Source organism: Bos indicus x Bos taurus, chromosome 2 (genome assembly GCF_003369695.1).
Source record: "Bos indicus x Bos taurus breed Angus x Brahman F1 hybrid chromosome 2, Bos_hybrid_MaternalHap_v2.0, whole genome shotgun sequence".
In the NCBI taxonomy this organism is placed as follows: domain Eukaryota; kingdom Metazoa; phylum Chordata; class Mammalia; order Artiodactyla; family Bovidae; genus Bos; species Bos indicus x Bos taurus.
The window spans coordinates 134,793,895-134,820,772 of NC_040077.1; the positions used below are offsets into that span (position 1 = coordinate 134,793,895).

At 55.5% G+C, this 26,878-nt stretch overlaps 1 protein-coding gene across 8 annotated transcripts in view; it reads right to left on the minus strand.

Moving 5' to 3' along the window:
- Window positions 1-26,407, minus strand: part of ARHGEF10L (Rho guanine nucleotide exchange factor 10 like) — a 159,987-nt gene extending 133,580 nt beyond the window's left edge. For 6 of the 8 annotated variants that reach the window (XM_027522176.1, XM_027522166.1, XM_027522161.1 and 3 more), the window contains exon 1: window positions 18,474-18,568. The gene's annotated coding sequence lies outside the window, so the exon portion shown is untranslated. Of the gene's footprint in view, window positions 1-18,473; window positions 18,588-26,121 lie in introns of those variants that run through there. The other 2 variants (XM_027522159.1, XM_027522163.1) reach the window with 2 other exon arrangements.
- Between the last annotated feature and the right edge of the window lie 471 nt (window positions 26,408-26,878).

The window sequence follows — 26,878 nt, forward strand, 5'->3', positions numbered from 1 at the left end:
CCCGGCCCTGCCTGCCAGGGACCCCATGCCAGCCTGCCCCCACCTGACAAAAGGAGACCCTGAGGCCCCGGCTCAGAGTTGCCAGAGAGCAAACCTCGGCACCTTGGCGTGGCCCCAGAGGAGCGGAGAAACTGCTGGGAGCCCAGCGTGGGGAAAGCGGGGCTTTGCCGGGAGACCCTCCCGGCCCAGCTCCAGCCCCCGCCCCTCCCCAGCTATGCAAACCTAGGCAGACCTCCTGCCTTCGCAGTGCCTCGGTTTCCTCCCCACTGTAAACCAGACACCACCGCTGCTGACGGCGAGACAGGAGAGTCAGGCGAACGCAGCCACGCGGAACGGAGCACCTGCCCTCTCCCTCTCCGCCGCTGGAGGGTGCTTGCCCATCCCACCCCTCAGCTGGGCGGGAGGCGCAGAACCTGGCGGTCCTCCAGGCAGCCAGCCCAAACAGGTTTTCCCTGGGAGTAGACTCCGTGATTAATATTCACCTGCTTATGACCCAAATCTTCTAGGGCATCAGACCTGCCCGAATCACTCAGCCCTGAGAACTCAAACCAAGTGGGGATGTGAAGTGGGTGGGGTAGGGAGCTGGGCCAGGAGGGGTGATGGACCCCAGTCCCTCCAGGCCCCCAGGCCCCCAGGCCCAGGCTGCTGGGGGAAGGAGGGTCCCTCCCATGACCCTACAGACGAGTGAGAAGCCCTGCCTGCAGCAGCCGGCTCTGAAGACTCCAAGCCCCTCGGATGATGATCCATTTCCAAAGGGCCCCGGAAACCAGTGTGGGCCTGTGAAGGGGAGGCTGGGACCGAGGGAGGCGGCTGCGGACGTGAGACTGACCTGCCTCCTCCTGACCCTTTCTCGGCCTGGAAGCCGTGCCCTGTGTCATCTGCCTGGGACCCACCCATCTACATTCTGAACCTTAACACAAGCCAACTTCAGGGAAATCTTCCAAGAGGCCCACTGGGGGAGCCAGCCACTCAGCCCTCTGAGAGACTAACACTCCAGACGGGAATCATGTGCTTTGTTTTCTGACTCCCCCACGGGACAGTGAGCTCCCTGAGCGCAGAGACAGTGCTCTCCATGCCTGTCCTTCCGGTGCCCAGGGCAGCCCTCAGCACATGGGAGATTCAAGAGTGAAGGGCGGATGGATAAACAAACGGGTGGATTAGGGATCTATGGATGGATGGAGGAATACATGGACGGATGGGTGGGTAGATAAAATACTAAGTGAATGAAAAATGACAGGGTCCATGAGTAGTGAGCCAAGGCCACCCGTCTCAGGCTCTGCTTCAGTCTGGAATTTACCAGGAGGCCAGACAGAGGCAGAGATGGTGGGATGGCATCACCGACTCAGTGGACATAACTCTGAACAAGCTCAGGGAGATAGGGAAGGACAGGGAGGCCTGGCGTGCTGCAGTCCGTGGGGCACAGAGAGTCGGACACGACCGAGTGACAGAACAACAACCAGCTTTGCCCAGGTATTTAGTCTGACCTGGTCATTTTCTAGACACGTCTCCCCATCTGGCTGAACACCCCTACGTGATCACTCTGCCCCCTTCACCAGGCTGTAGCACACGTGACGTGATGTCCGAGACTGCGTCTGACCTGACAGGTATGTCCTGAATGCCTTCCCCAGACCTAGACCACTGCACCCGAGAATGGCAAACAACCAAAAAAAGACCTGGAGGGCGTTCTAAACTCGGTGACCTCTGATCCCAGCCAAGATCTGCTGGTTTAGAATCACTAAGGGTGAGACTCAAGAACCCACATTTTGTTCAAAAGCTTCCTGTGCATTCTGATAATCGGCCATGCTTGGGAAATGCGAGCTTGTAAGAAGCAGAGTAGCTGGCTACTGAAGGCTGTGACCAAGGAAGGGGGCAACATGGAGCAGGGTCACGAGGAGCCATCACCGAGCCTGGCAGGTTGTCGCTCTCCTAAGCCTTCTTCAACGCAAAGAGTCTAACAGCCCTTTCCAAAGTGTGGCCCCTGAACTACTGACTTCAGAACAACCTGAATGAGAGGGGGACTTTTCAAAATGTAGATTCTAAGGTCCAACCCCAGCCTACAAGCTTACAGTCTCCTGGGGTGAGGCTCAAGAATGGGCACTCTTTGCAGGCTGTCGGGGCGATGGCAGCAAGAGCGTATGAGAATTACTGACTCCAGGTCCCCAGGGTGCTCAGGGCACCTGCTTGCATCCGGCACCATCAGGCACATCTAACCTCTTGAGAGAGAAAAGTTCCCATCTGCACACTTAGGAGTTTCCTGGTGGCCTCATGGCTGGGACTCTGGGCCCAGGTTCAATCCCTGATCCAGGAAGCGAGATTCTGCAAGCCACATGGCATGGCCAAGAAAAGAAAACCAGGGCACCTTGGGTGATTCCAAGAAGCCGGCAAGGGGAGGCATGAGACGAAAAGGTACCCACTGTGCCCACTCCCACGGACTTCCCTGGCTAAGAATCCGTGCTTCCACTGCAGGGGACGCAGCTTCGATCCCCGGCCGGGGCGCTATCCTGCATGCCATGTGGTCAAAAACCCAAACAACCAGTGTGCCCACTGCTCGAAGCATCAGCCCTAAGGGGCCAACAGGCACCACACCCAGCCGCGTACCGCACGGGTGTGGAGACTGAGGCCTGCGTCTCGTCCACGGTCAGCAGCAAGTGAGGGGCAGAGCCAGCCCAGCAGCCGGGGCCCGTGCCCCAGCCTCCCCTCCTCCGAGCCTGCTCCGGGTGAGCGGGGCACCTCAGCCAGTCCTGCGGCCCCTGGAAGACAGCGTGGCTTTCCTCGGAAGGCTCCTGCCGTCTCCACCACGGACGGTGATAAAGCGCCTCGCGCTCCAGGGAGGAGGGGGCCTCAGAGAATGGAAGGAGCAGAAACAGTTTGGTATGGATTCCAGGGAGATTGGAGAGGGGGCTCATTATCACAGCTCAGTAGGGAGGCTCCCCCAAACTCAGCAATCAGTCCACAGGGCCTGAGTTTAAACCGTCCCGGGAAACCACCAACATCAGTGTTTCTCAGTCTGCACAAGTGTTCTGGGGAACACCTGTGTCCTGAAATATGCTAGTAGAGTCTTACCGCAAAAAAAAGTGTTCAGTGGTCAGACCATGAAGCACCAGTGTAGAAAGCAAAGTGCTACGACTTCAGAGTCTGCTTAAATCGTGACACAGATGAAGCAGGTTGGAGGCCGAGAGGATTACAGGCCTTGCCCAAGTCACAGGGCTGGGGCGGGGGGATGAGCCTGCAGCCCGCCTCCAGGGTCCCCACGGCACCCAGTGTGCTTATAGGGTCCTCTCGGGAAGACAGAGGACAGACTGCAGACAGTGAGGGGAGGGGAGGGGGCGGCGAACGAGGAGACGGTCGCGGCCTGCGTCCAGGGCCGGGCTACCCGTGAGGCTGAGCTTCGGCCAACAGCGGACTCAGTGCGGTTTTGCTCTCCCGGACGTGGTCCCATCAACATCTCCACTGTGACTCATCCAGCGAGCGTGTGCAGATCGGGCCCCCATCACCGCTGCTCCAGGGTGGGTGGACGGCGTGGGACCCAGAGGGCGGGTTTTGCCCAAAGCTCCATATGATGGGCTGAGAGGCAAGACGATCCCACAAGGACCCCCAGCGCTGCTCCCAGGCGTTTAAGTCTGGCCCTCGCATGCAGGTAACTATGGCGTGGCCCTCGGGAAAGCCAGCCAACCTCGTCAGACCTCAGTTCTCACATCTGCAGTGCAGCCAGTAACACCCACCTCCCCGTTATCAGGGAGCCTGCCGCTCAGTTACACACGAAGCGGCCCACTCTGGGCCGGGCACACAGTGGTGCCCGTCAGTGCTTACACCATATGCGCTACCTAACTATACGGCTCCCTGAGTTTTTCTCGATTCAATCTCCCCCTCCCCCTCAAGGGACAGAGGATGGGAAGTAGGAAAAAAGTGGCAAACATCTGATTCTTGCAGACTCCTGGAAACCAGAACCCTCATACTCATAGATTAAGTTCAGTCAGTTCAGTCGCTCAGTCGTGTCCGACTCTTTGCAACCCCATAAACTGCAGCACGCCAGGCCTCCCTGTCCATCACCAACTCCCGGAGTTCACTCAGACTCATGTCCATCGAGTCAGTGATGCCATCCAGCCATCTCATCCTCTGTCGTCCCCTTCTCCTCCTGCCCCCAATCCCTCCAAGCATCAGAGTCTTTTCCAGTGAATCAACTCTTTGCATGAGGTGGCCAAAGTATTGGAGTTCCAGCTTTAGCATCATTCCTTCCAAAGAAATCCCAGGGCTGATCACCTTCAGAAGGGACTGGTTGGATCTCCTTGCAGTCCAAGGGACTCTCAAGAGTCTTCTCCAACACCACAGTTCAAAAGCATCAATTCTTCTGCACTCAGCCTTCTTCACAGTCCAACTCTCACATCCATACATGACCACAGGAAAAACCATAGCCTTGACTAGACGGACCTTTGTTGGCAAAGTAATGTCTCTGCTTTTCAATATGCTATCTAGGTTGGTCATAACTTTCCTTCCAAGGAGTGTCTTTTAATTTCATGGCTGCAGTCACCATCTGCAGTGATTTTGGAGCCCCAAAAAATAAAGTCTGACACTGTTTCCACTGTTTCCCCATCTATTTCCCATGAAGTGATGGGACTGGATGCCATGATCTTCGTTTTCTGAATGTTGAGCTTTAAGCCAACTTTTTCACTCTCCACTTTCACTTTCATCAAGAGGCTTTTGAGTTCCTCTTCACTTTCTGCCATAAGGGTGGTGTCATCTGCATATCTGAGGTTATTGATATCTCTCCTGGCAATCTTGATTCCAGCTTCTGCTTCTTCCAGTCCAGCGTTTCTCATGATGTACTCTGCATAGAAGTTAAATAAGCAGGGTGACAGTATACAGCCTTGACGAACTCCTTTTCCTATTTGGAACCAGTCTGTCATTCCATGTCCAGTTCTAACTGTTGCTTCCTGACCTGCATACAGATTTCTCAAGAGGCAGGTCAGGTGGTCTGGTATTCCCATCTCTTTCAGAATTTTCCACAGTTTATTGTGATCCACACAGTCAAAGGCTTTGGCATAGTCAATAAAGCAGAAATAGATGTTTTTCTGGAACTCTTTTGCTTTTTCCATGATCCAGCGGATGTTGGCAATTTGATCTCTGGTTCCTCTGCCTTTTCTAAAACCAGCTTGAGCATCAGATTAAGAGACCCTAGATTCTCCATCTGCCCCTTTTGCAGAAGGGAAAACTAAGGCTGAGGGTGAAGTTAGGGGTAGGGTGAAATGTTGCCCATGCTCTCCTGGCTGGTTTGAGGAAGTGGGAGTAGAACCCAGCTGCTGGGCTCCCAGCCACGGCTCTTCCTGAGGCCCTGGGCAGTAAAAGGGCAGAAGGTCAGAATCTCTGAAGTGCTGCCCCCACGTGGCTGTGAAATGACATTGCTGTTTAGTCCTGCAGTCGTGTCCGACTCTCTGTGACCCCGTGGACTGTACCCGCCAGGCTCCTCTGTCCACGGGATTTCCCAGGCAAGAATACTGGAGTGGGTTGTCATTCCCTTCTCCAGGGGATCTTCCCTACCCAGGGATCGAACCCGCGTCTCCTGCATTGGCAGGTGGATTCTTTGCCGCTCAGCCACCTGGGAAGCTCATGAAATGATGACCAAGGGGCTTCGGGCCACCGGGGCTCTGAGGGCTTGTGGTAAAACTTAAGGGGCTGGACCAGCTTTGGGGTGCCCCCAAAGTGGGGTGGCAGAAAGCAGAAGCCCCTCAGGACCGTATCGGGTGATTTGCCAAGGAAGTCTGAGGGGCCCAGAGGGGCTTCAAGGGGAGGCTCCAGAGCCAGGCACAGAAGGTTTACCTTCTGTCACTTGCGAGCTGTGTGACTGGGCAAATTACTTACCCTCTCTGATCTTCAGCTGCCCCATCTGTAAAATGGAGACAATGACCCTACAAACCTAAAAAGAACCGAAAGAAGACAATGTGTACTGCCCGGCACGTTCAGCGAACACTGTGTATTTTTTCCACTCCCTTGGAAGCACGTTTGGTATCACCCTGCCTCACAGGTGGGTAGAGCAGACTCCAGAGAGCCGAGACAGCCGCCCAAGTGACCGGGCCTGGGACCTCCTCCCCGTGTCTCCCCACCCCCAGGAGGAGGCCTCTTCCTGGCATCAATGATACACAGCCTCTGCCCCCCACGCCCCTCCGCCCTGAGACCGCCCCCCGCAGCCTCACATGACCTGGCCCAGCCCCAGAGTTTTCCAGTCACTCACTGGGGAGGGAGCCAATGCCCCAGGAAACTGCTTAAACAGGGCTGGCTACTGGGAAGGCAGGTTCCCAGCTCCCAGCAGTGACCCAGCTCCTCCCCTGCCCCCCCCAGGGGCACCACCCGTCCTCTGGGACGCCAAAGGCCAACACTTAAAGGCACGAGGGGGCCTGCAGACGGTGATGGTCCACGGGACTCCAGCGAGCCCCTCTCTGCGAGTTACTCACCACCTGCTTCCACCCTGGAGACTCTGGCTGTTTCACTTGAGGAACCAGTACCTGCCACGCTGTGTGGCCTCAGGCCAGTTGCTTAACCTCTCTGCGTCTCAGGAACCTCTTCAGTCAAGAGAAATGAGCAGAGTTTGGGAAGCACGGAGGAGGCAGCAGAGTTTGAACAATGACCCAGGAGTCAGAGCGCCTGTGACAGCTCTAAGGCTTCCCTGACCTCTCCTGTCCCTTCCAACGCAGTCTCCACCCAGGACAGAAAGTTCTGAGCACACTGATCATGTCCCTCCCCAGACTGAAACTCTTGAACAAGATACACTGTGAGGTCCTAGTGAGACAGCAGGTTCTCGGGCGGGGTCCCGGGCCACACCTCCTCTGCCAGGCGGGGCGGTACAGTGCGCTCACCCAGCCCCTGCGCACACCGGGGCCACCTCCTCTCCCTGCTCCGCCCAGCACCCCCTGCCCCGGGGTAGTTCCCTGAGCACCTCTGCCGGGTCAGGCGCACCCCCCCCGCCCCATCAGTTACCTTCCTGTCCCAACACCCGCCCCAGACACCTGGTCACCGTATCTCACTCATCTCTAGCTCCGAGCCCAGCGCCCGGCTCCTGGTAAGTGTCCAACACAAACGTGCCAGGCGGGGAGGAACGCAAGCAAATGACAACAAGGTAACAGATCCGTGAGCTCCGGCGGCGTCCTCGGCAGGCTGGGCAGCCCTGGGTGGGGTGGCCGACTCGCTGGCCGCGTGCCTTCACCCCCCTGCCCGGGTGCACCTCACCTCTCGGGCCTCTCCCCCTCCCCCAGCACCCGCAGCTCACCCATGGTGAGGGCTGGAGAGTCAATCCCCCTGGGGGCGGAGTTCAGTGTCTGGCAGGAAAAGGGGACTCCTTGCACTTGACCTCTGGGGAAGGCAAGTGGGACGTGGGCGTGCCAGGGCGCTGAGCTTCTGCTGCAGGGTCCTCCGAGAGCCTGGACACCACCCTCCCGACCGGCTCAGGCACTGCCCTCATCTGCCACCCGTGTCCAGCGACCCAGCCACCTAGTGCCCTGGAGAACACAGACTCCGTAGAGTCAGGGAACGGGGGCTCAGCCCCATTGAGCCATCTCAGACCAGCCTCCGACCTCTCTGCTCCCTTCTCTCCACACAACAGGGGTCAGAGGCTGCTTCCGCCACTGTGGGGACCCAGGCATCTCTGCCCGTTCCTTTAGGGGCTACAGAATGACCTCCCCGGGCGGCCTGCTCCCTCCCCATTCTTGCCCTCATAGTCCTGGTGGGCCCTGACCTCACCACCCTCCACTCAAGGTTTTACTGAGAAACACGAGGCTGTCAGTTGGGACTGTCTCCAACCTTCCTTCTGGACAATCCAAATCTACCCCATCTTCTCCCATTTCCTAAAAGCATCCCTGGTCCCATTAAGGAGCTGGGATGGAAAACTGTGTAAATTCTTAAAGAGATGGGAATACCAGACCACCTGACCTGCCTCTTGAGAAATCTGTATGCAGATCAAGCAACAGTTAGAACTAAACATAGAAAAGAAAAAAAAAAAAGGAACTAAACATGGAATAACAGACAGGTTCCAAATAGGAAAAGGAGTACGTCAAGGCTGTATATTGTCACCCTACTTATTTAACTTATATGCAGAGTACATCATGCAAAATGCCAGGCGGGATGAAGCAGAAGCTGGAATCAAGATTGCCAGGAGAAATATCAATAACCTCAGATATGCAGATGACACCACCCTTATGGCAGAAAGTGAAGAGGAACCAAAGAGCCTCTTGATGAAAGTGAAAGAGGAGAGTAAAAAAGTTGGCTTAAAGCTCAACATTCAGAAAACTAAGATCATGGCATCTGATCCCATCACTTCATGGCAAATAGATGGGGAAACAGTGGAAATAGTGACAGACTTTATTTTCTTGGGCTCCAAAATCACTGCAGATGGTGACTGCAGCCATGAAATTAAAAGACATTTGCTCCTTGGAAGAAAAGCTATGACCAACCTAGACAGCATATTAAAAAGCAGAGACATTACTTTGCCAACAAAGGTCCGTCTAGTTAAAGTTATAGTTTTTCCAGTAGTCATGTATCGATGTGAGAATTGGACTATAAAGGAAGCTGAGCACTGAAGAATTGATGCTTTTGAGCTGTGGTGTTGGAGAAGACTCTTAAGAGTCCCTTGGACTGCAAGGAGATCCAACCAGTCCACCCTAAAGGAAATCAGTCCTGAATATTCATTGGAAGGACTGATGTTGAAGCTGAAGCTCCAATACTTTGGCCACCTGATGTGAAGAACTGACTCATTAGAAAAGACCCTGACGCTGGGAAAGATTGAAGGCAGGAGGAGAAGGGAACGACAGAGGATGAGATGGTTGGATGGCATCACCGACTCAATGGACATGAGTTTGGGTAAACTCCAGGAGTTGGTGATGGACAGGGAGGCCTGGTGTGCTGCAGTCCATGGGGTCGCACAGAGTCGGACACGACTGAGTGACTGAACTGAATGCCCATCAAGGGCCCAGCACCTCACCCCACCACCCCCACCCACTTCATCACACCGGGGACCACCCTCTCTCGTTTGCCTAAAGAACAGGCTCCTGGGGACGTCCTCGGCAGTTCAGTGCTTAAGACTGCACCTTCTAACGCACGGCCGGGTTTGATCCCTGGTCAGAGAACTAAGATCTCTCATGCTTCAGGGTGTAGCCAAAAAGTGAAAAACAACTTCTTTTGTTTTTGTTTTTGTCCCCTCTTGAAGCCGTCCTGGCCCCCAGCACAAGCCACTCCCTTGGGTCTCCCCACTTCCCTCCCCCAGGACACCTTTTCCCAACCCCTCTTTGCTTGGCCAGCATCTGGCACTTGGTCCCCTCCTGGCCCCTTAGCCACTCCCACTTCGGACTCCAGCCCCATCAATCTTCCAGAGGTGCTCTGACAATAGAGGCCCACCCGCCTCTGTGCTTCCATCTCGTCTGACTTGCACTCTCAACAGCCTGCAGCCCTGGCGACACCAGCTCTGCGCTGCGGACACCCCACTCTCCCTTCCCGGAGCGCCCAGCCGCCTCCTCGCAGCCTCCAGGATCCCCTGACCCCTGCGTGCCCCCTGACCCCTGCGTGGCCCCTGACCCCGCATGGTCCCGCCTGCACATCTCTATGCTAATGACACCCAACCAAGGGGTCCCCACGTCGCGCCTGGACTTCTAAGCCAGTTTCTCAAACCCGACCCCAATTGGATTCTTGGATTCTCCAAAGCTATGCTTCCAGCCTCCTCTGAACCACCTTTTTTAAATGACATCAACACCCACCTAGACACTCAAAAGAAGATTCTAGAAGTCTTGACTCCGCTTGATTCCTCTCTTTCCCTCACCCCATGACCAAGGAAAGTGGAGTCACTCAGTTGCGTCCTACTCTTTGCAACCCCGTGGACTGTAGCCTACCAGGATCCTCCGTCCATGGGATTTTCCAGGCAAGAATACTGGAGTGGGTTGCCATTTCCTTCTCCAGGAAATCTTCATGACCCAGGGATTGAACCCAGGTCTTCCGCATTGTAGGCAGACGCTTTACTGTCTGAGCCACGAGGGAAGTGGTGACCACCCCATGACCAATCCACCAGCAATTCCAGCTGACTCTTTTTCTGATAAGCAACCTGAATGCGACAACTTCTCTCCAGCCCCGTGGCCTCCACTCACACCCCGGCCACGGTCACCCTTCATCCAGGCCCGAGTCTACCCGGCCCCCGGGGCCGGTTCTCTTCCTGCAGCCAGAGGACCCTTCCCCGAGGTACGTTGGAGCCCACGAGGCTCCAGCGGGCCGTGGAGGGCTGGAGGGACGGCTGGGGGCACACGGCCACCTGCGGGCAGGGCTTCCCCTTTCCCATCCGTGCGTGAGGCCCTCGCCCCGCAGCACCCACCCCAGTGCTTCCACGTCATAGGCACTCAGTTTATTTCTGAATAAATTATCTGAAAAAAGGTAAACTTCTTTCCAGCGTTGTTAATAGCTGAAATCTTGGGCATCGTATTTCATTAATAAAGTACTTACGGGTAACTAAAAGGAGACTGCCTAAGACTTCCTGTTGTACCTGGATTAACCATCCCAACCTCCTGCCTCTCACACTGCTCCCTCCCCTCGCCTGCTGCAAACCAGGCCTCGGGGCCTTTGCATCTGCTGTGCCCCTGCCTGGAACAGCCCTCTCTGCTCCGCGCAGGGGGAGAGGGAGGGGTCCCTTAAGACTCAGCTTGGGGACTTCACTGGGGGTCCAGGGCTTAAGACTCCAAACTCCCAATGCAAGGGGCACGGTTGGATCCCTGACCGGGGGACTAGCATCCTACCTGCCACGTGGTGTGGCCAGAAACTTTGAAAATACATTTTTTAAAAAAGACTCAGCTTAAATGCCTCCCGCAGAGGCCCCTGACCGCCTCGAGCTGACAGAGTCTGCACCACTCGCCCCACACGCACCCTTCTCGCCCGCCCCCGCCCCAGCCCCGCCCCATTATTCCCGCCCTGTCACACCAGGTTGCTCCCTTCCAGGGCTAGTTTCCTGGCACACCGTTTCGTCTGTTGCCTTGTTTGACTTCTCTGGCTTTCATCACAAAAGACCCACAGGGCAAGTTCTCTCCCTGCAGCGACTGCGGGCAACCCTGCCAGGCTCTGGTCGGGGCGAGGCCCGGTCCTGAGCAGGGTGCTTGTATGACCTATGACCCCACTTTACAGACGAGGAAACAGATGCAGAGGGGCCGATGCAGGTGCGGCAGAGAAAGGCCTGGCCAGGAGCAGGGCACCAGTGCCCTGCACAGACCCAGCCCTTGTGGGCCCTGAAGGGGCGCCTGCCGACTGAGCAGATGAACCGCTGAAGAAATGAAGGTTGCACACCGCGGTGCCGAGAGCGGTTGTCTTCAGGTGGCACGACAGAGGCCGATTTTAAACGTCTTCTCCCTGAGCGCTCCAAGTTTTCGTCAATGGTCACATAATATGTGCATGATTTAACAGTAAAATAAACCCTGATTTTAAAAGAAATTCAAAGGTTCTGAGTAATGTCTGGGTTCAGGAATATTCTTCTTCAATTTCCAGAGATTGTTATGCCTCTACTTAATTTAAACCATTGTTTTCGTAGGGAAATTGAATAAAAAGCCCACATTTTTAAAGCTTGCGCCAAGCCTGCCCACTTCAAACAGTGCAGAGAGGGCAGCAACGGGAGCCGGCTCCCGCCTCCCGCTCAGTGCTGGACTCGCGGACGCGCCCGATCAGGAGCCGCTGGGGGGGAGGACCTGTGAGGGCCAGGCTCTCGGGGAGCAGGGGGTTCAGCCCCAGAAACACCGCCCCGCCTCAGGCCCCAAGCGCAGCCGTGCACAGGGCTCACCCCAAGCCACCCGCCCTGCCCCAGACCTGGGCTGTCCCTGCACGAAGGCGGTGGGGGGGCCTGGACCAAGTCACCCTCCCGGCAGGCTGGTGGCAAGGTGAACTCCTTGGCAGAAGGGCTGGTCAGGGGAAGGTAAAGCCCATGGCTTGGCGCAGGCTCTGACCCGGGGTGGGCACAACCTGTACTTCCAGCCGAGCGACCCGTCGCCTGCCCCGAGTCCCCACCGTGTGTGCGTCCTGCTGCCAGGGGCCGTCAGGGGCGCAGCCAGGCCCCGAAAGGGGTGGCATGGCTCCACAGTACAGGGGTGAGAGCCGGGTCTGCCTCCGATCCTCTGGGCAGGTGAGATAACCCACCCGAGCTGCAAGGGGAGCTGATGAAACAGGCCACTCGTCAGGGTGGAACGAGCTCCCTGAGCCCTGTGCCCGCTGCCGATCCTGCCACGCGTTCAGTATGAGCTACGGCCGTCAGCACTCTCCCAAACACCAGCCGTTACTGTCTGCTTTTTCCAGACGCCAGGCCCAGCGGTCCCTCTGAGCACCGAGTTCTGTTCTAGGCCTTAACCCTAAACTGCGGGGCGATGAACACAGCTATGTGGGTGAGAAGACACACATCCTTCCAGTGAAGGGCAAGGTGTGTGAAAGTCCAGACGTGGGTTAGTCTCTGCTCCCTCCCTTCTTCAAAGGGAGAAGGGAGACAGAACAGAGCGGGACTGTAGCAAGAGCTCAGGGCCCCAGGGTTTGAACCCTGCTACTCACGCTGTGGCCTTGGGAAAGTCACTCAACCTCTCAACTGAGTCTCAAGACTCAGTATCCTCATCCGTGGGGCTTCCCTGGTGGCTCAGATGGTAAAGAATCCGCCTGCAATGCAGGATTCGATCCCTGGGTTGGGAGGAGCCCCTGGAGAAGGGAATGGCAACCCACTCCAGTATTCTGGCCTGAAAAACCCCATGGACAGAGGAGCCTAGAGGGCTACAGTCCATGGGGTTGCAAAGAGTCAGACATGATTGAGCAACTAACACACTCCCTCATCTCTAAGATGGGATAATGGTACCCATCTGCAAGATCAGTATGGGAGTTAAATGAATTGATGCATGAAAAATGTCTTCCATAAAATATAAGCATGAGTTGTCTTTAAAAACCAAGCTCCTGATTATCTGCCTAAATGAAGGGCAGGAGCAGCAGAGGTAATCAAAAGCTCTGAATAACCAGGACTTCCCTGGCAGTCCAGTGGTTAAGACTCTGCACTCCCAGTGCAGGGGCCTGGGTTCAATCCCTGGTCAGGGAACTATGAATGAGATCCCACATGCCACAAGTTGAAACCAAAAATAAAAGGAAGAAAGAAAAGGCACCGAATAACCTAAATAACCCTACTTTTATCTTTGGGGTGAACAGAAGGAAGCAGATACACCTTCCCAACTCTGTCTTTTTTTGGCCTGATATTAAAATGGAAATCTTTTAAGAGTCCACCAGCCACAGATGCTTGGTAGCAACAAGTTTAGGGGATAAAAAGAAACAACCCCCCAAACTATAGACTTTGAGGGGCACGGATGACTCATAGAGCACGACGCCCCTGGAAGGAGAGGTGTGGCGGGGTTCCTTTGCAGGTACCCCGATGATGCTGGGCGCTCAGACTTGAGAAAGTTTCAGGACTTGCCCTGCTCTGTCGCAAGCCCTGCAGACTCCTAGCTCACTGAGTCCTAGCTCACTAAGCTTCCAATAGCTCATGGCTCTGAGCCTTGGCTGTTCCCTCCACCCAGACCCCTGCCCCTCCCCACCCACTCTTCTGCCGCACTCTGCACACCCTCCTGTATGTAGCTGGGCACACACCCCTCTCCCAGCCAGGGCTCTCAGACTGTCCAAGAGCTACAGCCTGCCCATTCGACAGTCCGATTCTGCTCTGCCCCTGACTCCATACGGATGCGTCCTGCCCGCTGCTGCCGAAGCCAGCCCCAGGCAGCGCCGGCCACCTGCGTCCCGGCCACGACACCTTCAGCAGCCCCGAGCTATTCGGCTTGGCCACAGCCTCTCCTCGGGCACGCCAGCCGCGTGGCCCCCCAGATACCTGGGCCGTCTTGAGCATGGTCTTCCCATCAGTGGCCAAGCAGGCTCTCAATTAACTGAAACGCATCCATATCCGACGTGCCCGGGAAGGTAAGCACTCAGTGCCTGAAGTGCAGAGCTCATCTGAGGGCCACTTACTCAGTGTACCCCTGCCATCCCAGCAGACCCCGCCCCAGGGTGAGCTGCCACGCTCAGTCTGCTCCTGTGAGGACCCTGGAGGGTCGCCACGTCAGAATGCCAGCTCCAGGGAGGGGCTGTGCCCGGGGAGCCCACTGCCAGATCCCCTCGGCATGCATGTGGATGTCTAACCACTGGTTCTCCAGAGGGGGAAGGAGGGGTGGCTTGATTTTCAGTGTTTCCCAGTTTCTGTGCTGTAAATACTCTTGTGTGCTCGGTCGCCCAGTCGTGTCTGACTCTTCGCCTAAATTCTCCAGGCAAGAATACTGGAGTGAGTTGCCATTTCCTACTCGGGGGGATCTTCCCGACACAGAGATGGAACCCAGGTGTCTTGCATCTCTTGCCTTCGGAGGTGGATTCTTTACTGCTGCATCCGATTCTCTGACTGTGGCCAATTTCAAGCTACAAGGTGAACCACTGAGCCCAGAGCTGGGAAGAGACGGGCGGCAGCGGCTGGGTAGACGTTAAGCCCCCACTGACGAAGGCCCCATTTACAACTGCACAGTCTTACGATGCTCTGAAAGCAGTGCGCGTCCAGTGGAGCCGCACTTGGAATTCTGAGGCCGGATCTTTCCCAGGCTGGCGGCGTGTGCAGGATAACACTCTGTCGTGACGTGGGGCCGGGCAGCATGCCTCCACTCCCGGCCAGACCCGCAACCTCCAGGGTAAACAGCCCAGACGCTTACCACCACTCTGCGCCCAGACAGCCATTCTGCGTTTCACTTTCAGTCCAGTGTTCGATAAACTGCATGAGACAGTCAACACTCTGTTATAAAACAGCCTTTGTGTTAGACGATTCTGCCCAACTATAGGCTAATGGCAGTGTTCTGAGCCTGTTTAAGGTAGGTGAGGCTAAGCTATAATGCAGGTCAATGGCACCCCACTCCAGTACTCTTGCCTGGAAAATCCCATGGACGGAGGAGCCTGGAAGGCTGCAGTCCATGGGGTCGCTGAGGGTTGGACACGACTGAGCGACTTCACTTTCACTTTTCACTTTCATGCACTGAGAGGGAAACGGCAACCCACTCCAGTGTTCTTGCCTGGAGAATCCCAGGGACGGGGGAGCCTGGTGGGCTGCCGTCTATGGGGTCGCACAGAGTCGGACACGACTGAAGTGACTTAGCAGCAGCAGCAGGTGTATTAAATGCATTTTTGACTTATGATATCTTCTTTTTTAACGTTTAATTTATTTATTGGCCACACCATGTGGCTTGTAGGATCCTAGTTCTCCGACCAGGGATGGAACCTGGGCCCTGGCAGTGAAACCACTAACTCCTAATTACTAGATCACCAGGGAATTCCCTCAACTTCGATTTTCAATGGACTATGGGTTTATCAGGACCCATCATAAGTTGAGGGAGATTTGCATAGGTATATATTTTTATATATACACAGATAGAGACAGAGAGAGAGAGAAACATATATACATACAAAAGATACAAATAACCACAAACACAGATAATAGAAACTGAAGTAATAAGGAAGTACTACAGTTTGAGTATTTATTACCCTTGTTTTCAGTATAATTTATTTAAGTATAAATTTATACACTACAGCCAGTTTACTATATACTATAAGCTTGCAAGTTCACAGCCCAGCTCGCAAAATGCTAACACTTAGCAATCGGCTCTCGCACTTCGGTACAAACGGGGCCCAGCACACGACTGCCCGGGGCCAGGCCCAGGCTGCGAGGGGCCAGGCCGCTCCGGGAGCTCATCAGACTAGGCCTCCAGTGGGAGTGACACCAACCCCCCATCAGGGCAAAGAGAAACCAGGGAACTCGCTGGGGACACACGGCGAGGAAGGAGCTGAGCTGGGCCCGGGCGGCCCGGCGGGGCGGCAGGAGAACTCTGGCCCCCTCCCCGTCTACAAGTCTGATTGTCTTTCCCGGTCTTGAGGGCAAAGACAGCAGATGGGAATCCAGAGGTACTAAAGACAAGCTTGCAGAAGAGAGCAAGGCCTGGGCGGCCAGGAAGACCCCGGCTTGAGTCCTTCTCTAACTGTGACCTTCGGCAGTCACTTAAACGCTGAGCTTCATCCTTCTCACCCGTAAAATGGGTCTGAGCCAGCTTCACTGCCTAAATATCGGAGCAGTTGCAGAAACAGCGAGTGTACATGGAAAGAGCAACATAAATCTGAGCTACTATTGTACACACATACGCAGTATGCATCACTCACTTTGTCTTTTCCAAACTAATCTGAGGTCATATTCTTTCCACTCTGCTCCTTCCCGCTGTTTAAAAGATGACCTATGCGCACCAGCTAGCCCAGCACTTGGCACATACCAGGCTCCATAAAGATTATTCACTTATCTGTTGGTTCACCATTTATTTAAATAGCAGAGTCAGTCGCTCAGTCGTGTCTGACTCTTTCTTACCCCACAGACTGTGTAGCCTCTGTCCATGGAGATTCTCCAGGCAAGAATGCTGGAGTGGGGAGCCTTTCCCTTCTCCAGGGGATCTTCCCAACCCAGAGATCAAACCCCGGTCTGCCGAACTGCAGGCAGATTGTTTACCATCTGGGCCACCAGGGAACCCAGTGGGCCTTCCTCTTAAATGAACCTGGTACCAGGGCCCCAGGAAGTCCGCCAAGTGGAATCCCCACACCCCTTCAAAGCTAAACTGAGAAACAGCACAATTTAGGAACCATTAGCTCCTGGTCATCCCGGTAATCAACACCGGTTTACTGAGCGCCTCCTGTGCGTTAGGCCTGGAGGTCAGGACAGATCTGGACCCTGCTCTCCTAGGCCTACAGGTCCACGGGGGGCCGGTAAAAACTCACTCCGACCACAGCGAGGGCTCTGCGAGCACCACCAACGGCAATTCTGCTGCCCGGAGAGGAGGAGGACCCCGGGAGAGACGTGAAGAGGGGAGAACGGGACCAGCTTTCCGGAGAGAGGGAACCCCGGGGGCACAGGTCCTCTGACGGAACAGCAAGGAGCGGGGGGCCCGGATGGGAAGGCAGGAGGGACAGCGGAGTGAGAAAGACATGGCCCCCCGCCCCACCCGAGGCCTCGCGTGCCGGGGGAAGGGTTTGGAGCCCCCTCAGACAGGTTTTACCCCAGTCACAGGGTGCGTGGTTCCCATCCCCGGAGCCCGGACGCTCTGGGGCACTGTGCTGGGAGCACAGACAGAGGGCCCGCAGGGAAGGGCTGAGTGCTCAGCGAGCCGCTGCCCTCTGTCCCTGGGGAGCCGCGGAGGGCTGCAGCCGGAGAGGGGCGGGACGCCCCCGACAGAAGCCCCGGCGGGGCCGAGGGCTCTGAGCCAGTCTCAGCGCCAGAGACCCCTCCCCACCAATCCCTGCGTGGCCCGAGGCAGGGTCCTCGGGCTCTCAGGCTGAAGGGGGCTTCCTGACCCCTTGCCCAGGGTCCCTGCCTGGGACAGGGAGGAAGCATTGCCCCCTGGCTCCGCTGTGTCAGGGGCGCCTCCATCTCAGGACCGGCCCGGGGGCCCGGGAGGCTGGTCTTCGCCTTCCCGCCCTGACACACGTCTTCTGCCTCCAGCAGAGGCCAGGCCTGACTGCGCTCCACGGGGGCCTCCCCACAGCAGCCCAGGCGTCCTCGCCTGCCTCCCAAACTCTCCTCCTCCAGGAGGCCGCCCTGCTCCGCCTCCAGGCAGGGCTCCAGGGTGGGAGAGGCCTGCCTGGAGCAGAAACAAGAAGAGCACTCCCTGACCCCTCCCAATCCCGGGACCCCGGGTCAGCGCGGGGGAGCTGAACCACAGGGACAGCAGGACCTAAAGGCCGCGGAAACCAGAGGAAGGGAAGCGCTGGGTGCGAGTGAGAATTCCCGCGCTGTCTGCACAGAGCCTGCCACACACACAGAGACACGCAGAGACAGAGACACACAGAGAGACACACACAGAGAGAGACACACAGACACACACACACACAGACACACACACATAGACACACACAGAGACACACACTCACACACACGTAGACACACACACAAAGAACACACACACACAGACACAGACACATAGAGAGAGACACACAGACACACAAACACTCACACACACAGACACACACACAAAGAACACACACAGACACACACAGGCACATAGACACACACACAGATATAGACACATAGACACACGCACTCACACACAGCCACACGCACAGCCACACGCACACGCTGATGCACAAAGGCCGCACCGGGGCTGTGCAGAGGCCGGGACACCCGAGCAACACAGAGCCGGCCGTGGGGGGCGCACACTCGGGCGATGCCGTCACTCCAGGACGCAGGGCTGACCCACACACTCAGACAGAAGACGCGGCTCCGGGAGCCTCCCCCAGAGACACGGGGACGCTCGGACACACCCGGACACGCGGGGGCGGCTCCCCGGGGACACAGGACGGAGCGGGGCCCCGGACTGGCGCGGGGACGCCCGCGGGCCGCTCGGCCCGGGACCGGGATCGCGGAGCCCCCGCCCGCCGCGGGCCGCACTCACCGCTCGGCCTTTGTTGTCCGCGCCGCTCACAAAGGCGCCGGCGGCCGCGCCTCAGCTGCCCGGCGGCCGCGGGCGCCCATGGCCGGGCCGGCCCCGCCCCGCGCCGCCGCTGGCCGCCGTGGCCGCCGCGAGGTCACGCCGCCCGGCTCCCCGCCGCCGCCGCCCCGCGCTCGGCGCCGCCCCGGCCCCCCGCGCGGCCGCGGCTGAGGTCACCGCTTAACCCCTGCGGGCCGGGCGGCCCGGAGCCGCCCCCGGAGCTCCCCGCCGGCCCCGCGGCTTGCATCCCTCCCGCCCGCCCGCAGAGACCCCCGGGCCACACGGGGCCCCCACTCCTTCTCCGCCCGCCGCGCGTCCCCTCGCCACCCCAGGCCTCCCAGCAGGGCTCTCACGCCCATTCTTGCTTCTCCCCCTTCCAGGAGTCTGCCCCGGGCTCTCCCCAGAGGGGTGAGGATGCCTGGGTTGGCCCAGAGGAAAAGTCAGACCTGCGATGGCCCCCATCCAGTCTCAGCCGCAGAGGGGCCTCCTGAGGGCTCCGACCAGCCCTGCACACGTTTCCGGGGACCGCCTCAGGACCACAGCACTGGCAGCTGCAGGCAGTGAGGGCTCTGAGCTTAGCAGCCAGCCTGCCATGTGGCTCCATTTTCCTGATGAGAAAACCGCGGCTTAGAGCTGCGACTTGGCAAAGCCCACCCAGGAAAGAAGCGGTAGACCGGAGATCCTAGCACACCCTTCCCTTCCAGCTCCCAAAGCTGCCAAACACTAGTTACTCCCTCTCAGAAATCCAAAGACGCATCCGGATATGATGCAATTAATTACAGTTATCAGGCCATTAATTAAGATTATCCCTGTTGTTGTTAAACACTGCCCCCGCTACCTCCCTATTTGCAAAGAAATTCACACTCAGGCTTATCAGCAATTACTCGGGTTGATAATGATGAGTTTTGCAGCCTCCAAAGGGCACAGGTGTTATGCAGGCTGCAGTCTGTGTTGGCCTGTGTTTATTCATTCAAACAACCAGAAAAAAAAAAAAAAAAAACCACCATTTTTTTTCTTTTAACTACTCCCTGTTTGGGCACCAGTCTTAGGGGCTAGGAATGAAACAAGGAACCAGAGAGACCTCGGCCCTGCCCCCTCAACAAGGAGACACGGATAACAGGCCTCTGCAGTCCAGCGAGACAGGCCACACCAGTCCGCGCTCTCTGAAATCATCTTCCTCATTGTTGGGGTTGCTTGTTTATTGTCCATCTCCACACGAGAACATAAACCCCATAGAGCTTGTCTTAAGAGTTGTTCAGAATCATCCTAACCCCCAGGCCTAGGGCAACACGGCTCAGAGTGTATAGCCAGTTAATATTTGTTGAGCACTTATTATGTTCCGGGCTTCCCCGGTAGGTCAGATGGTAAGGAATCCGCCTGAGATGCAGGCGGCCCTGGGTCAGGAAGATCCCCTGGAGAAGGGAATGGCTACCGACTCCAGTATTCTTGTCTGGAGAATCCCATGGATGGAGGAGCCTGGCAGGCTGCAGTCCATGGGGTCGCAAAGAGTTGGACATGACTGAGCAACTAACACTGTTATGCTTCCAGACATCATTCTAGGCACACAGGAGACATCATGGAGCGAGACAGGCAAGGCCCCTGCACTTCTGGATTGTCCATCCCTGGGACAAATGAACAATGGAGGAAGGTTTCAGGAATGCCAGAAAAGCGGCAAGAACATCATCAGGTGTCTATCGGGTGACCTCAGAGCTCATGGCATTAAGCCCTGGACCAGAATTTAGACATTCGGATTCTGCTGGCACAGAGAAAACCAGTACAAGCCCTTGGACCTGCATCCACGACCGTCCAGACCTGTCCCAGCCCCTCCTGGGCCTGAGCCCTCGTGAGTCCTCTGGTCTGGAACACCTGTCCCAGGTTTGGCTGCGCTGAAGCCCACCCTCTTCCCAGGTCTAACAGAGGCCCCGCACCTCCAGGACGTCTCTCCACGCGGCCCCTGCTCCCCAACCTCCTCTCCCACTGAGCTCGACAGCGCTTCACCCTCTGGTCAGTTGCTCCTGTTGCCACTTCTGTTTCTGTTAGTTGATTCTGGGTAGGTACTGACTTGAACTGTCTCTCAGGCAGTTGAACTGTCTTGAGGGAAGCTATGATCCAAGCCTGGGGGTGGAGGCCATACCTCGGGCTCCCAGTGTGTCCCCAAAACCCGGCAGAGGTTAGAAGCACACCAAGTGAGCACCCTCACCAAGTGAGCACCCTCGGACGCCTATCAGTAGACCCCTCTGGAGCCAGCGTTGTGATCCACCAGCTCGTAGGATGAATGGAGCCGACGGAAGCCTTTTGTTTTGCCCACAGTGATTTTGTTAATGTTGTTAATTAGCTCCCAACATTTAACAATTGAGAGATTTCCCATGAGTTGCTGGACTGCTGGCTTCTCTTAACACATCTGAAGATCCGCCGATGCCTGGCGCCCCCGGGCCACACTCTGTAGACCCCAAAGGGCCGGGGCCCTGTAGAAAGAGCTGTGTCCTTCCACTTGTCACCGTCCCTCCCAGCCCTGTGTCACCCTTTTGACCTTGACCCCCTCTGTGAATTAGTGTTTTCATTTCATTTTCTCTCTGTGTTCTACTTATATGAGAAGACAATCACAACATGGAAACACATACTCGAGAATAAATGAGCCCGCAGCCCTCCCCTTCTCGGCCAGGCCAGGCCCCAGAAGTAGTTGCTCAGATGTGCCCAACTCTTTGCGACCCCCTGGACTGCAGCCCACCAGGCTCCTCTGTCCATGGGATTTTCCAGGCAAGAATACTGGAGTGGGTTGCCATTTCCTTCTCCAGGGGATCTTCCCGACCCAGGGATCAAACTTGGGTCTGCACCGCAGGCAGGTTCTTCACCAGCTGAGCCACCAGGGAGGCACAAGCCAGGCCGGTCCTCCTGCATTCTTGCTGTCTTCGTCATCCTGCCCTGACCCTTGCACACCCCTCCTCTCCCACCTGCCCAACTTCCCATGCCGAGCTCCGCAGCATAAATGAAGGTGCAAAGCGTGTCCCTGGGCCTTTGCCTTCGTTCCTTCTGCCTGGAACACCGTTACCGTTCCGCACCGCCCCCCACCCCACCCCCACCCCCACCCCCCACAAGACACCGTGGCTTTGGATGCTCTCCGCACAGGTCACACCTCACGGATCTGCTCTCCAGAGCCCGAGATGAGGCTCCTGGGCTCCCATCGCGCCCTACAGTCTCCCCCTCGCCCTCCTGCAGTGTTTTGTGTGGGATTTGCCCCATGTCCTCCCTGGCACGTGAGTCCTCGGGAGCAGAGACTCTGCTGCCTCACTCACGCTGGAGTCCCCAGCACCTGGGACAGAGCCCGATGGAGTGGAAGCGTGAGACAAATATTTGCTAAATAGATGAGCGAATGGCTTTCAATAGCCACAAAAGGAACAAAAAGGATTTCTGGGACTGTTTCCATGTCCCAGAACATTCAATTAACCAAAATTTCACACTGGCCGAGCATTCTGGTGGTGCAGGATCTATTGTGTAAGCATAATCACAAATGCTACATCTGGGTGGGACTGGGACTCTTCTCCCTAGGCTCCACTGCCCAGGGGGGACGGGGCAGGACCAGGCACAGTGCTGCCTTCTGTTGGCCAGCGAAGCTCAGCGACCTGGCCACGGCTGCTAGCAAGCTGATGGAACTGCGAGGGTGAGAGCCCAGGGCTCCCGCCGCTGCCTCCCAGCCCAGCCCACTGCCAGCAGCCTGGCCTTGGAGCAGGTCAGAAGAGAAGTGGGTAGACGGCAGAGTGGACTTCCCAAGCCTAGATACCACCCTGGCACAGGCAGTGTAAATGCAAAGTGTGCGTAAAGGAACTAGCTCTTATTTCCCGTGTCATCAAAGCAATCACAAACAGACTCTTCTCTAAGAGACGCTGGATCACATTTTGATTATGAATGAGGACGATGGGGTCTGTCTTACCAAAATGAAACCTCTTCCCATGACACTGCTGTCCCTGTTCAGTAGGACAGGCATTTCGAAGGGATCTGGGATGCCCTGAGCCGTCCCCCCGCTGCCTTCTAGGTTCCTTCAAGGCAACACCTGCGTTTGGACTTCCCAGGCAGTGCCATTGCGGGAGATGCAAGAGATGCCAGTTTGTGCCCTGGGTGGGGAAGACCCCCTGGAGGAGGGCATGGCAACCCACTCCAGTATTCTTGCCTGGAAAATCCCAAGCACAGAGGAGCCTGGTGGGCGACAGTCATGGGGTCGCATAGAGTCAGACACGACTGAAGCGACTTAGCATGCACACATGCTGAAGTCAAAGGCGTAGCCACAGCTGGAGGTGGTTCCAGGGGCTCAAGTAGAGAAGGAAATAACTTTCCTGAGCTACTAATTTATGGCCCTTGGTGTAAGGGAGAGGACAGTTTGAGCAGCTCTTTTTCTTAAGGATGTAGTCTCAAAGTTCTCCCAAAACAACCACCAGGGGTGATGGACACCCATGTCCAGAGGGCTGGACACAGACAGCACGGAGCGCTGCCCCCCACTCTCCATAGGACCCTCAGCCTCTTCCACTCAGTCCCAGTGCCTGTAAAAGCACAATAATCCTTTTGTTCCTTTCTATTTTAAAGAGATGGGGGGAAAAATTCTTAAACAGATGGGACTACCAGACCACCTGACCTGCCTCCTGAAAAATCTGTATGCAAGTCAAGTAGCAACTAGAAATGGACATGGAACAACAGACGGGTTCCAAATCAGGAAAGAAGTACGTCAAGGCTGTATATTGTCACCCTGCTTATTTAACTTATATGCAAAGTACATCATGAGAAATGCCAGGCTGGATGAATCACAAGCTGGAATCAAGATTGCCGGGAGAAATATCAATAACCTCAGATATGCAGATGACACCACCCTTATGGCAGAAACTGTAGAAGAAATAAAAAGCCTCTTGATGAAAGTGAAAGAGGAGAGTGAAAAAGCTGACTTAAAACTCAAAATTCAGAAAACTAAGATCATGGCATCCAGTCCCATAACTTCATGGCAAATAGATGGGGAAACAGTGGAAACAGTGTCAGACTTTCTTTTCTTGGGCTCCAGAATCACTGGAGATGGTGATTGCAGCCATGAAATTAAAAGACTCTTGCTCCTTGGAAGAAAAGCTATGACCAACCTAGACAGCATATTAGAAAACAGAGACATTACTTTGCCAACAAAGGTCCATCTAGTTAAAGCTACTGGTTTTTCCAGTAGTCATGTATGGATGTGAGAGTTGGACTATAAAGAAAGCTGAGCACAGAAGAATTGATGCTTTTGAACTATGGTGTCGGAGAAGACTCTTGAGAGTCCCTTGGACAGCAAGGAGATCCAACCAGTCCATCCTAAAGGAAATCAGTCCTGAGTATTCATTGGAAGGACTGATGCTGAAGCTGAAACTCCAATACTTTGGCCACCTGATGCAAAGAACTGACTGCTTGGAAAAAACCCTGACGCTGGGAAAGATTGAAGGTAGGAGGAGAAGGGGGCGACAGAGGATGAGATGGTTGGATGGCATCACCGACTTGATGGCCATGAGTTTGAGTAAGCTCCAGAGTTGGTGATGGACAGGGAGGCCTGGTGTGCTGCAGTCCATGGAGTTGCAAAGAGTTGGATATGACTGAGCAACTGGACTGAACTGAACTGAATCCCGTAGGATTTTAAAGGATTGATCGAACACAGTGTAACAGATTTTTCAACATCTCACTGACAGAATTGGATACATGTGCTATTTGATACCACAATATCATAAGCATACTTATCATATATCATAAGATATTTTTGATGAGAGACAGCCTAGTGTAGTGGTAGTCAGGAGTTCAAACTTCAAACCCTGTTTAAAGGAATGACAAATATCAAAGGGAGAAAAGTAGAATGAATTCTGTGGTGTTAGACTGGAACTGGAGATTTTGGTGTGAGTTCAGAGCTCTGTCCCCTGAAAGAGCCTAGGAGCAGGGATACCCAGTCCCAGTGAACACACTTTGCAGCCAGGTCATGGATTCCAAATAGCACTCTCTGCTGAAAGAGACCAAAGCTCCTTGGAGAGATGACTGATTCCGGGGGAAGAACAAGCTGTGCCTGAAACATATTGTTGGGCCAGAAATTAATAAATTGCTCAACAAGTGGTGGAAACACAGCAGAAGGACACAGAAACCAACTCAAAAGAGGCTTCCGCCAGCCAAGCTCCACGCAGTCAGTTCAGTCCAGTCGCGCAGTCGTGTCCGACTCTGCGACCCCATGAATCGCAGCACACCAGGCCTCCTTGTCCATCACCAACTCCCAGAGTTCACTCAAACCCATGTCCATGGAGTCAGTGATGCCATCCAACCATCTCATCCTCTGTCGTCCCCGTCTCCTCCTGCCCTCAATCTTTCCCAGCATCAGGGTCTTTTCCAATGAGTCAGCTCTTCGCATCAGGTGGCCAAAGTATTGGAGCTTCAGCTTTAGCATCAGTCCTTCCAATGAATACTCAGGACTGATCTCCTTTAGGATGGACTGGTTGGATCTCCTTGCAGTCCAAGGGACTCTCAAGAGTCTTCTCCAAAACCACAGTTCAAAAGCATCAATTCTTCAGTGCTCAGCTTTCTTCACAGTCCAACTCTCACATCCATACATGACCACTGGAAAAACCATAGCTTTGACTAGATGGACCTCCACTAGCCAAACCAAGGAGCAAGTTAAGCATCAAAATAAGTAATGATTGTAAGGATTCATATTCTACTAAATACAATAGGAAACCAAGAGTCCACACTGATGTAATAAGTAAATGAATAAATTGAAAGCTGGGAATGCTATTTGCATACTCAGAGTACTTTCCCATGAAATACTTATTAACTGCAAAAAGGGAAAGAACAACTTTACTGTAGAGAAACCTGGCAGACACCTCCTCACCCAGCGGTCTGATTGGGTTAACGTGACCAGTCTGGGGACATTTGGACGTCATGAGGCTCCTGATGTGATTCAGTGAAAAAGACACACCGTCACTTCATGATATTCCTGCCACACGTTTACAACTCACATGAAAATTTACAACTGAGCCTCTGAAGAGGCCGGATTCGCTGCAGCAGGACACATGCACGTCCACGTGCCGGGACAGCCCACTCCTTCCCGGAGCACCTGATTGGACCAAAGGGTCAGCAGCTGGCCAAAACCGGCCAATCAGCTCACTTCACCCAGGGATTTCCAACTGGAGAGCTGAGAGCCCGAGTCAGTCAAATGACCACGGGGCGCTGAGCCTGAAAGACAGCCGAGCCAGGGCCGGCATTCACGCTGCAACAAACCGCAGCCAAGTTCAAGCTGAGGTTCTGGGAGGCCAGAAACGCCATAGAAAAGCCAAAAAAAAAAAGCAAAGTTGGAGGAAAAGACAGAGAGACAGAGATCATCTAGCCCTAGCAAAAATAGTAGCAACAGTAATAGCAAACTTCCACAACACTCTCTACTGGTCTCTGTTTAATCGGTTAACGTGTGTTAACTCATTTCATCCTCACAGCAACCCTATAAAGCGGGTACTTTTATGCCTGGTTTACAGATGAGGAAACTGAGGCACATTGACATTCTGTCCTAGCCTTGAATGTCCATCCAAGTGACTGTTGGGTCATTACAGAGACCCCCCACACACACTTCACTTGCACTTACCTGAGTGGGCTTTTAGTCCGATCATAAGAGGAGGCTGGTGCCCACTGCCTGTGGTCACTGTCTTGCTGCAGGATAAGCGGGGATTCTGGGGCCATTCGCGTGTCTAAACATCCTGCTCTAGCCTTTCTTCATTCCCCAAAAGGGAAAAGGCAAAGGGGGAAGTGCCAGCCTGGGCCATCAGAGGCACCTAAAAACACATAAAGACCCTCCGCCCATCAGTCCAGACCCCACAGACCCCGTGTGCCCGCGGCTCTAAGCTGGGCAGCCAGCGGCATCCACTTGCCGTGGTGTCTGCAGCCTCCACAGGGGAGGAGTAGGTAGAGCGCTCGGGGCTGTCTGCTGAGCCAAGAAGAGGCTGGGTTTCTCTGCTTGGTCCCTGGCCAAGGAGTCGGAAAGGACAGAGAGACAAGGTCTTTGCTTCCTGGCATCAGGTTACTGCCCCTGCCCGGGGCTCGGGGGCCAGGCGAGCCTCCCAGGCAGGGAGAGTTGCCGGTCAGCTGACAGCAGACAGAGCCCAAGGCCTATTCTAGAAGCCACCATAAGCATGAAGAGGCTGTGACACCGGCCGCTGACGGAGGGAGAAGAGAGGGAACCCCGCAGACCTGTGAGCCTCCAGCCTTGCCAAGCAGACCGGGCTGCGGACTCGGGGCCAGACAGCAGGTCTTCAGGAGAGACAGTCCAGGCCTGGGCAAAGGGATGCGCAGCAGCTGGCAGCCTGAGGCCGCGGTGACACTCCAGGGAGGCCCCAGCCCGTGCC